A 12,047-nucleotide genomic window follows, 5' to 3' on the forward strand; every position below is an offset into this window, starting at 1 on the left:
GCAACCTAGGAGTGCCTTCCCAGCCTGGAGAGCCAGCTACACGGTGTCAGGCCAGGAGACCTTGCGGTGGCAGCTGGGTTCGCCAGCACTGCTTCTGCCTCAGATCAGGCATGTCTGGAAACAGCACCCCCCACCTCCCAGGACTATGCTCTATGGGGCGGTGGCAGAGTGTCTGAGCTTTTTTGGAGCCAGCAGAGCTGCTAATGTAAGCGTCCTTCCCTCCTTCTTTGCCAGCAGGAGTCCACACCAAGCCCCAGAGGCAGGGGCCCTTGCGTAATGCCCCCCCCAACCCGCCAGAGAGCCTGAGGGGCTACTTACGGGATTGCAGCACTTTCAAGTACCCCCAGGGCCCCTCACTCCTGGGGCCATGGATCATTAGGCCCATCCCGCTACTTAGGCAGGTGAGGAAACTTTGGCTCAGAGAGGCTAAGATACTCATCCAGGGACACACACACAGTACTCAAGAGAGCCAAGTTCAAGCTTTCCCTAGGCCTGCGTCTCACCACTCAGGAAGCTGATAGCCAGTGCTTGCTCCTAGACTAGGCAAGCTGGAGGAAGAGAGTAAAAAGAAGAAATACTTCGTGTTCAGCTGCTACCGGGTCACACACAGACCCAGGCCCGGCCCCAGGAAGCCCAGGGACCTTAGAGTGACTGGTATTCAGGCCTCCGAAGGGCCCATGAGGCTGCCTTCCAGGTTAATACTCAATTGTTGCCATCAATCTATACCTTCCAAGAGCTAAGCGAGACAGTAGGGTGTAATCTGCGTGAACAGATTCAAGTCACTTCAACTCTTAGCTTCCTGGTCTGCAAAATGATGTTGCGGGTAGATGCCTGACTACAGGGCTGGTGTGAAGTTTGAATATGCTGCTAGGTATGGAAATACCTTATGTGTTATCTGGCATGTGGCAGTGCTCAGACTGAGTTCATTACCTTCTGCTAAACCCTGGTGGCATAGTGGTTAAGAGCTATAGCTCCTAACCAAAAAGTCGGCAGCTTGAATCCACCAGGCGCTCCTTGAAAACTCTGTGGAGCAGTTCTACCCTGTTCTATAGGGTCGCTATGAGTTGGTATCGACTTGACAGAAACGGGTTTGGGTTTTTTGGGGTTTCAATGGGCCAGGGCAGCTTGAAGGGCTTCCTGTGCGCTCATAGGTAAACTCAACTTTAGGTCACCTCTCTCTGCTCAGCCCCTGTAGACACCTTGCATGTACCACTACCCCCTCCCCCTCCATACACGTGAACCACGCTCAATGAAGCTGGGGCGTGGTGGTACAGTGGTTGCCTCATCCGAGATCTCCTGACCTAAGGGGAGCCCCTGGGCCCCCTTTCCCCCTGTGCTGATTCTATTCGCTTACAGAGCAGGTAACTGGCTGCTCCCCCTTTCCTCTTTGTTCAGGACCAAACAAAATTGATGGCTACAGCAGGAAGTTTCTGGTTTCCCTAGAGAAGGCCTTTGAGAGAGGACAGGACAAGAACCCTGTGCCCCTGGCCAAACATGAGCTCTCCCTTTGGCAGAAAGCCCCAGCATTTACAGATAATAACTGATATTTTAAAGCCCTTAACAAGTCTGGGTAGTGCAAATGGTTAAAGTACTCAGCTGTTAACTGTAAGGTTGGGGGTTCAAGTCCACCCAGAGAAGCCTTGAAAGAGAGGCCTGGCTATCTACTTCCAAAAAATCAACCACTGAAACCTTATGGAGCACAGTTCTACAGCTCTATTCTTACGCACATGGAGTTGCCATGAGTTGGAATTGACTAGGTGGCAACTAGGTGGTTTTTTGTTTGTTTTACAGTTGAAAAGCATCTCTGTACTGCAGTGTGATGATAAAAAGTGTGGGCTTGGGCAGCAAAGAAAGAACCTGGGGTAGTACTTGCAAGGGATGTTGGCCTGTGCCCTCAGATGTAGAATGGATGCAGTAATCCCAATCCCAAGGGAGGTTATGGAATTAAATGAGGTACTGTATGGATTCATGTGACTCATAAAGCAGGGACATAGTAGCCCTAACTGTATAACCTTGAGCAAGTTATTTACGCCCTTTGTGCATTAGTTTCTTCATCTGTAAAATGAGGCTAGTAATACTACTTACTTCATAAGGTTAAATGAACATTAAATGAAGATGAATAGAGAACTGCATGAGTTAATCTGTACAAAGCATTTAGAACAGAGCTTGGTTAGAACAGAGCCTGGTACATAATGAGTGTTAAATGAATTATAATCAGTATAAGGATTTTTGCCATCACAACTACCCTTTGAAGTAAGGATTATCATCATTATTCCATTTCATAGATGACAATTGAGCTTAGGGGGACTAAGTCCCTTGCCTAAGACTTGAACTCAAGACTTTGACGCCAAGTGAGATTCCTTTGCACTTTCCTGCCACCGGCAGCTTCAGCGGTTTTTTCTCTGTGGGGAGACTCTCCCAGAGGTCTCTGGCCTCTCCTTCCGCCTCCTGACAGAGTCCCGTTGCCATCCTGTGGCCCAAGGCTGGGTGGCTGGGTCAGGCAGCCCTTGGGTTCCCCTCAGGGAGTCAGGGACATCTACTTTCCCCCCAGACAAGGGGAGCAGCCTCTGGGGAAAGATGCCAGTGGGCTGGCTCTCGATCGCTCTTGCTCCTGGGTCTCCCAGAAATCCTGATATTGGCAATCCTTTTTCGAATCTCTGTCATATGGCCAATTTGGAGACTGAGGAGTCACAGCAGCTACTTCGGGTGTGTATGCATGTGCGGGGGAGCAGCAAAGTGGGGGGGCACTCATTTTCCCAAACCACCCCCAGGAGCTTAGCTGCAGTCAGACCCCGCAGAATGACATGGTGCCTTTCAAAGTTGCCTCCTGAAGGGGCTTGGGGACCCTTCCCTGACCTGCCTTTGCATGCCCCCCAACAGACACATACACACACACACACACACACACACACAGAGAGAGAGAGAGAGGAAATGATCAAGTGCAAAGAATCCTCATGTGCTACTTTATATGGCAAATAATTGAACCATACCCTTGTGGTCTCGGTGAGGAGTTTCATCCATATTCATGCCTCTCGTTTCCTGTGGAAACGAACACGCCAGACATTCCAGCACAACGCAGGAGCAAGAAATCTTAAGCACTAATTCAACATTTCTCCGTTTCCCATCCCTGGCTCCAGGGACAGCAGATTTAGATAGTGTCTAACCAGCCAGGAGGCAGCGTAGGCTGTGATGGAGACTTGTCCTTCCTTTTTTGTCCCTCTCTCCCTTTCTCTTTCTTTGTTTCCTTCCTCCTTTCTCTTCCTTTCCTCTCTTCCCTCTCTTCTCTTCCCTGGTCCCCTCTTCTCCCTCCTCATCACCTTCTCTCCGTCCCTCCCGCCCTTGGCTGCCTCCCCGTGCCTGTCTCCTCTCCTTCTCTCCCCTGCACATTTCCCTGCCTTCAAGGCCTCCACCCCGAGAACTGAGAAAGTTGAACGTCTAAGTTTCACTTTCCTTCTCCGGTGGGGGTGGGATGGGGTGGGAGTGCGATTGGAGCGCTGGGAAGCTGGCTTGGAGAGTGTACCCTATGAATACCAAGCATGTTAATAGGTTAAAGCAAATCTAAAGTAACATTTGAAAGCAGAGAGATGAAAGCAGATCACAGGCCAAAGATCAAACAATCTAGAGCCACTTCTAAGCCTTTTACAGCTGGAGATTATTAGCATTTGAAAGTGAAGAGCATTAGAGGGAGAAAGGGGGGAAAAGTTGGAAGGAATTTTTGTTGTGGAGATAAAAACTGAAATAAATGACAGTGGAAAGGGAGAACTAGAAAGAGGCTGACTTGTTTTAAAAACCACATTAAGACAGCTAAGGGCGGGGGCGGGGGGGCTACCTATCTGTCTATTTTTAGCTCATCAGCTGGCACCTGGGTTCACTGCTGAGATTCACAGGCCTCCCTGGCCATGGCCTTCCTCCCTCCCCTCCTCGGGCAGGTGGTTTCCAGTCTTTCTGGGTGACTCTCCCTTCCTTCCCTCTGTGGGACAGGAGCTCTGACAGGCGGACGTGGTGGGGAGCAGGGGAGTGAAGCGGACACTGGAGCTGCAGCCAGGCCCCTCCTTCTGCCGCCAGACGCACAGGACCCCGAGCCTACAGCCTCTCTGGGGGTGTCCGGCCAGTCTCTCTACAATCCCAGGATGTGTGATTTGGCAGAACTGGAACCAAGAAATTATCCACCTGTGATTCCTTTTTTCTGCAACTGCAGACGTGACCCCCACCCCCCACCCCACCACTGCCACCACAACGGATAATCCCTAATCAGTCCAGTGTCCTTGTTTCACAGAGGAGAAGGCTGAGGACCCCAGCACCCAGTACAGTGGCTGGTCTAAAGCAGAGACTTCATAAATATTTGTTACGTAGAAGAACGTATAAATCCTTCCATTCCCCATACCAAGAACCCCTATATGGTAGACACTAATGGGTGCTGAGGAGACTGGTGAACAAAACAGTGTCCTTATCTGTGGGGCCCTTATGCTCTAGTGGGGGAGGTAGATATTAAATAAACAGTCTTCAGGTTAAATGTGGTGGATTGATTGCAGTAATTTATTGCTGCTCCCCCTTGAAATCACATTAAAGGGAGATTCAAGTCATCATGAACCCATTAGAAAAAAAGGAGTCCCTGGAGGTGCAAATGATTAACTCGATCAGCTGCTAACTGAAAGTTTGGAGGTTTGCACCTACCCAGAGGTACCTCAGAAGAAAGGCCTGGCAATCTAGTTAGGAAAAATCAGCCATTGAAAACCCTCAGGAGTACTGTTCTACTCTGATACACATGGGGTTGCCATGAGTCAGAATCAATTTGGTGGCAATATGGTGGTGGCGGCTGCTAACCAAGAGGTCAGCAGTTCGTATCCGCCAGGCGCTTCTTGAAAACTCTATGGGGCAGCTCTACTCTGTTCTATAGGGCCACTATAGGGTCACTATAGGGTTGCTATGAGTTGGAATCAACTCCACGGCAGCGGGTTTGGTTTTTTGGTTTATGGCGATGGTGGTGGTGGTAGAAAAAAGAAAATTGGAGAGAAGACAACAGCAGAGGAGAAATGTTATCAAAGTTTTAGAAGACGAAAAGCAAATGAAAGAGTGGCAACTGACTTAACAGAATGGAGGAAGCTTAAATATGCCTGCCTGCAGAGGGAGATATTCATGAGAAATAAGACATGCCACCCTGTACATCCCCAGAGGGCCTGTGGAAGCAGGGACGTCAGGTTCAGTGAAGGGATGATGAGGCATGGGGCTAAAACAGGGGCATTGGTTAGGCCTCCAGGTTCCATTACCTAGCCTGGGCAGTCAGCCAGCCGTTCTTTTCTCCCTAGGGAGGAGGAGAGAGAGGGGGGAGGTTCTATCCACTGAAGGAATGAAACCTAGAAAGGCTGCACTTAGGGACACCATGCCTGACGGGGATAAAGCAACGGGGTGTAGTGGAGGAATTTAGGTTAAGTTCTGTGTACTGAACAGGGAGGCCCTCTCCCCCGCTTCCTCAACTGAGTTTTCCTAATGGTAACAACAAGGAATTCCCTCCTCCACCCTCTCCTGGAGACACAAGGATTCTCTTTAAAAACTGAATTGGGGGGGGCACCAATACTCATTTTGGGGTGTCCTCCAAAGAAAAAATCAGCTCCCTATCTATTCACCCTGCAGTGAAATCCACCAGCCAACGGGACTCACTCATGCCCACAGAGCTTCCAGTCAGTTTTATAAATGATTCACACTCTAAATAAGAATGGACAACTAAGGGTCAGCAGGCATTTTAGGAGAGCCTTCACCATTAAGACCAGAATAAGCAAACAGAAAAACAAAACAAAAAAAAGAACTCAGAAGAAACAGAGACAAAATAGAGAGTAGAAGAAAATTTCAAATATAGATATATATAATTAATATCCTCAGAGAGGTAAAAGCAGGAACCTTTCACCTGAAACAAGAGCAAGATGAATATATATGTGTCTGTGTGTGTACATAGAGAGACAGAGAGAGAGAGCCCTGGTGGGGCGGTGGTTAAGAGCTACGGCTCCTAGCCAAAAGGTCAGCAATTTGAATCCACCAGAAACCCTACGGAGCAGTTCTACTCTGTCCTTTAGCATCGCTATGAGTCAGGATCAACTGGACGGCAATGGGTTTATATATATATTGACTCGGCTCCCAACCCATAGAGACCCACGCACAAGAGATGGAAACACCGTCTGGTCCTGCACCATCCCCATGACTGGGTGCTGATCTGACCATTATGATCCCTAGGCTTTTCATTGGTTGACTTAGCAAGTAGATCACCAGCCCTTTCTTCCTAGTCTGTCTTAGTCTGAAAGCTCCCCTGAAACCTATTCAGCATCATACCAATGCATAAACCACCACCAACAGACAGGAGGTAGCTGCATGAGTGGCATTGGCCGGGACTCAAACCAGGGTCTCTAGCATGGAAGGCAATAATTCTACCACTGAATCACCACTGCCCTATATATGTGCTTTATATATATATATATATATATATATATATATATATATATATATATATATATATATATATATACACACACACACATATATATACACACATATAAAATCAAAGCACAGGAAAGAGCCCTAGGATATTGAAAATATGATAGGAAAATTTCAAAATTCAATAGAGAGTTTCAAAGGTAAAATATAAGAAATTTCCCCAAAAGTGGAACTGAAAGAGAGAAACTAAGAGAAAGACAGATAATGGGAGAGAAAATAAGAACATTAAAGGATCAGTTCAGGAGGCCCAACATTTGACCGGTAGGAATTCTGAAAAAGTTCAGAGAAAATGGAGGGAGTAATTATCAATGAAATAACAGAAGAAAATTTCCCAGAACTGTTGGTGCCCAGATTGAAAGGCCCCATTAAAGGTCCAATATATGATCATGATATTTCAGAACCAGAAGCTCCTAAAAGCTTCCAGAAAGGGAGCAGGAAGGGAGAGTAGTCTCTAGGTGAAAAAAAAAAGGAAGTAAAGATTATTTGATATACTTGCTCAGGTGCCAAATAATATTGATAGGGGTTTCCTAGTTCTAGTTCACTTAGAAAAAAAGGATGAGACATGCATAGAAAAGAAAGCAAACCAAAGATGAGGAAAAGCACGAAGTTGGGCAAGAAAAGAAGCACAATCATTGTATAATACTGTCTCAGGAGTCAACCGTTTTTACTTATTGTTGTGTAAGAAAAGAAAATTGATTTAATTTTTAAAATCATGATATAACTACCTTGTGGGAAGGCAAAGCTATGAGCTAAGACTTGTGCCATAATAATAAATCTGTAAAAAAAAAAGCCATTGCCATCAAGTCAATTTGATTCATAGCGACCTATAGGACAGAACAGTGCTGTCCCAGAGTTTCCAAGGAGCCCCTGGTGGATTCGTACTGCCAGCCTTTTGGCTAGCAGCCTTAGCACTTAACCACTGCACCACCAGGGTTTCCAAAAAGAAGTCAGTAGTCAGGGTAAAAAATTGTTGCACCAAAAAATAGCGTTTGAAAAGAGAGAGAGAGAAGAATGGCCGCCTTTTGTGGGTAGGGGCAGAGAAGGGCAGAAGAGAACTCCCTGGGGTAATGGTGACGTTCTGACTTTTGGTAGGGTTTACATAGTTGTATGCATTTGTTGGAACTCATGGCAGAGTACATTTAAGATCATTTCACCGTATGTAAAAGTTACATTTCACTCTATGTAAAATTAACCTCAAAAATACGTAAGTTAATATTGAACTCTAATGATACAAATGATGAGCATGGAGCCCCTGGCTGGTACAAACAACTAACATGCTCAACTGCTCACCAAGAGGTTGGAGGTTTGACTCCACCCAGAGGAGCCTCAGAAGAAAGTCCTGGCAATCTACTTCCAAAAAATCAGCCTTGAAAACCCTCTGGCGCAGCTCTACTGTGACACACACGGGGCCGCCCTGAGATGCGGCCCACTCCGTGCCGACTGCTTCCGGTGTGAGATAAGAACGAGGTGTTGGAGCAATGAAAAAGGGAGAGGGGTGCGGCTCGAGGCCATCGGTCAGGGGAAGGCCTCTCTGAGGTTGAGCCCTGAGGAGTGGGAAGCTGGGTTCCAGGCAAAGGGAAGGACAGTTCGGAAAGCCCAAGGCAGGACTTAGAGAGGCCAAAGGGCGGCGATGTAATGACGGAAGAGGGGAGAAGCAAGGAGGAGGAGAAGAAGAGGAGGGCGGGAGAGCAGGAGGGGGAGGAATTGGAGGATGGGTCACCCCCACATTTCTAAGCTCCAGGTAGAGAGCCCTGGGTGACTAGCAGAACCCAGGGTAAGAAAGCATTCAAAAGCTATTTACACTTTTATAATTGCTATGGAGACCTAGGGAAAATTTTTCAGGCCCGTATCTGTGTGTCCCAGTTGGAAAAGTTCGGAGAGGGGGCAGCAAGACCTTGGCAGTGGTATTTGAGGCAAAGGGACTCTCAGGGGGAAGTCACATTATCTGACCCCAGCCTCCCTTTCGCACTACCACCGCCCTCAGGTCTCCACCCACCCCAATTTAACCTTGAAGGTCCTGCGGTTTGTTTGAACAAGGGTGACTATTGCCCCATACATCTCCTCGCACGGTGCACAGACTCATTGTCTGGGGAAGTTAGGTGCAGAATATGGAAACACAACAGAGGTCCTGCACCCCACAGCACTCCACAGGCTCTCCTTCTCACCTTGGATAGGAGGACATCCAGGGATAGCACAGGGTGGCCCAGCCCTGGACAGGAGGACATCCAGGAGAATACAGGGAGACCTAGCTCAGAGGGAGAGGGAATTAGGAAAGAGAAGCATGGGGGAACACGGAATATCAGGCAGAGTGGCTCTGGAGGAGCATAGCCTTTCAGTCAGAAAAGGGGAGGAGACTGGGGCATCTGGGGTGCTCCTAGAGACCAGGCAAAGCTGGGGACAGAGGTGGGGGGTCATTTGTCCCCTGGGGAAAGGGCTTAGAGGTGCCTGAGCAGGCTCAGGAGTTGCTGAGAGAGCTTCCTGTTACTGGAGCCCAGGAAGCAGGCGATGCCCAGAGTCTGGGGAACCTGGCATGAGAGACAGGCATGCACCTCTGGCTGGCAGGTACCCGCCCCCAGTGACAGTGAATGGCACCGAGCAGGGACGCCCAGGGCTCTGGCACAGAGCTGGCAGCTGCCACTGCAGTGGAGGTTTTTATGCTAATGGCACTTGTCAAGCCGTCAGCACTCAGGGCAGCTGGACCTGACAGGAAAGCAGCTGGGTCCCCTGGGCTTTTGCTTCCCCTGGGCCTCTCCCCCGTCCTCAGAGTTGTCCAGCAAGAGCTCAGAGCTTACTCTCCAGGAGATCCAGGCGTGGGGGACACTGGTAGAAAGCTTGAGGGCTACAAAGCGGGGAGGGGACCACTGGCCTCCACAGAGCTTCCAAGAGGAAATTCCATCCTCCTCTAAAAATCCACCCATTTCAAAGTGGGTCCCCAAAGCCAGTGACTGGCGCAACTGGATTTTCCAGGTGGGAAGGGAACAGAGTTCATTCTGGAACATTAGAAAACGGAGAGCATTTAGTTCACCGGTGAAGGGATCTGAGGGAAGGCAACACATGGTAGAGGGAAGAGCACAGGGCATGGGAGATAAAGGCCTGTGTTCTAGCCCCAGTTCTGTCACTCTTACTGTGTGGCCTTACAGCTTACTTCACCTCTCTGGACTTCAATTTCCTTCTCTGTAAGATGGTCTTTGAAAGTCATTCATTTATTTAGCGTATGTTCACAGAATACTTCTCGTGTGCCAGGCATTGTGTTAAATAACATGAAAATGAATAAATGCATTTTCTGATATCAAATAGAAGGGTGTTCTAGAATGGAGAATGAGGCATTCTCCAGATATGAGTCATTCTTCAGATCTAATGGCCGGGACTTAGGTGAGAGTATTTAGGAAAGGACTGTCTAGAAGGGCGCGTCTCATAGAAAGTGAACCCTGAATGGAGGCTGTGATCCCGCCCACTGCTCACAGGTGGCCCCGGGTGCACACTGTGGTCAAGTGTGGACTTGTGTGGACAAGTATGGACAAGTGCCGGAGCTCCCTGAGGTTCCTGAAAATTACTTTCAAAACTATGCAGCAGGCAGGATCTGTGGGGAAATCTGCTTTCTGCCTTTGTCCATGGGAGGTTGTGGGAATTGGTGGCCTGAAAAATTCTGAGGTTGGAGTCCAGAGACCCACTTCTAGTTCCCAGCTCTCTTCCTCCAGAGCTATGTGACCTGGGGCAACAGGGGCTCTGCCCTTCCCTGAGTTTCAGTTTTTTCATTGGTAAGATGGGTCCCATCAATCTTGAAAATTCGCTGATGTTCAATGCAGAATACGCTGCTGACACTTTCTGGGTAGTAGCCCTACCCTGAGGCTACCTGTCTCCTAAGGATGGAGCTCTCAAGGTGGGCCCTCACGGACACCTGATGGGTACAAATGTCTGGTTACTTATCACCCACCCAGCCCTATATCAGTGTTCCCCTGCATGCTTGGGGAAGTTTCCTGTCATTGGTTTATGGACGATTCACTCAGCATTGTGTCTGGCCATAAAATCTACTCACTTAATGGTCTCCAAGGAACTGTGAGGCCTTACAGGCTATAATTTCAAGCCCCCAGCCCCTCCTGCCTGTCCTGACACCTTGTTTGGTGAATCTGATTTCATTTTTATCTTAAATCTTCCCTAAAAGCCTCTGACCAGTAGCTACATGGAGGGGGTGGGAATGGGGGAGAAGAAAATGGCTGCTGAGAATTATGACCCTGGCCCTTTAGGGAGGGATGACTGCGCAGCACAGCCCCTTCTAAATCACGCCCTAGGAAACCGTCACTGAATCCAGGACACCCCTCGGGTGGCAGGGAGACAGTGTCCCGGGTGGCGGAAGGAAGTGCAGGGACTCTCTCAGCCCTGACTTGAGTTTCCTCCACAACCAAAGGACCCCAGCATTCTTGTTAGGCTTTGCAATGACTGCTCTGTCCTGGGCATGCTTCTCAGCCTGGACCATCAGTTCTTCGCTCCCTTGGAAGGATTCTGAGAAGTTGGTGCCCAAAAGCTGGCATGCTGGAGGAGATGGGACCCACGCGTCGATGGGGGGAAAAAGTAAAAGGATCTTAGTCCTTCTGTGAGAATTCAAGAGTCCCTTGAATTCTCCTCTGAGACTTCACCTCTTTTGATCTGAGGAAGCAGCAGTCAAAGAAAGGTAGAGAATTGGAGTTGCTGCTGGCTTCCTCTCCCAGTAGGTTAGGCCATTCCAATTGTTGGCCAGAGGTGCAAGTCAGGTCTGTTTTTACAGTGCAGAATATATTTCTACTCAGGAACTCTTACTTATCCTTTATGGCTCAAGTAAAACATCACACACACCCCCCCACAAACCCTTTCCAATTTTCCTTAGAAGAATCAATCACTTTTTCTCTTTTCTCTTAGCATTTGGGTCAAAAGGCAGTTTAGCGCAGGGACTGGGGCCTGAGCTCTGAAGCCTATATTTGAATCTGTCTAGATTTGAATCTAGATTCCACTGTTTGCTGCGTGATTTGGACAAGTTACCTAACTTCACTGTGCCTCAGTTTCCTTCACTGTAAAGTGAAAATACATTTGAGCGTATCCCAAGTGAAGCTTCATAGAATCATTGTGAGAATTATACATATAAAGCTCTCAGAACAATAACCGGCACCGACGGCACTGGGTTTGGTTTTTTAGTAAGAGCTTGATAAATGTTAACTGTTGCTCTCATTATTTGTTAGTATTACCTGGGGTGGGGTGGAAGGGTTCAGAAAATATGCTAAATGTTCACTTTACAACAAAACAAACTAACAAAACAAAGCCTGCTGCATTCAAGTCCATTCTGATTCATGACAATCCCATGTGTCACAGAGTAGAACTTCACTCCATAGGGCTTTCATAACTATAATTTATACAGAGGCAGATCACCAGGCCTTTCTTCTGCCACATTCCACTGGACCATGTCTTTTTTACATGTCCAAGGCCTAACAATGAATAATTTTTTAAAAAATGAATGAACAAATGAAAAAATAAATAACAATGTCTTAGGCTGTGTTCTCTATACACATATATGGGAACACTGGTAATGTAGTGGT

Source organism: Elephas maximus, chromosome 17 (genome assembly GCF_024166365.1).
Source record: "Elephas maximus indicus isolate mEleMax1 chromosome 17, mEleMax1 primary haplotype, whole genome shotgun sequence".
Lineage (NCBI taxonomy): Eukaryota > Metazoa > Chordata > Mammalia > Proboscidea > Elephantidae > Elephas > Elephas maximus.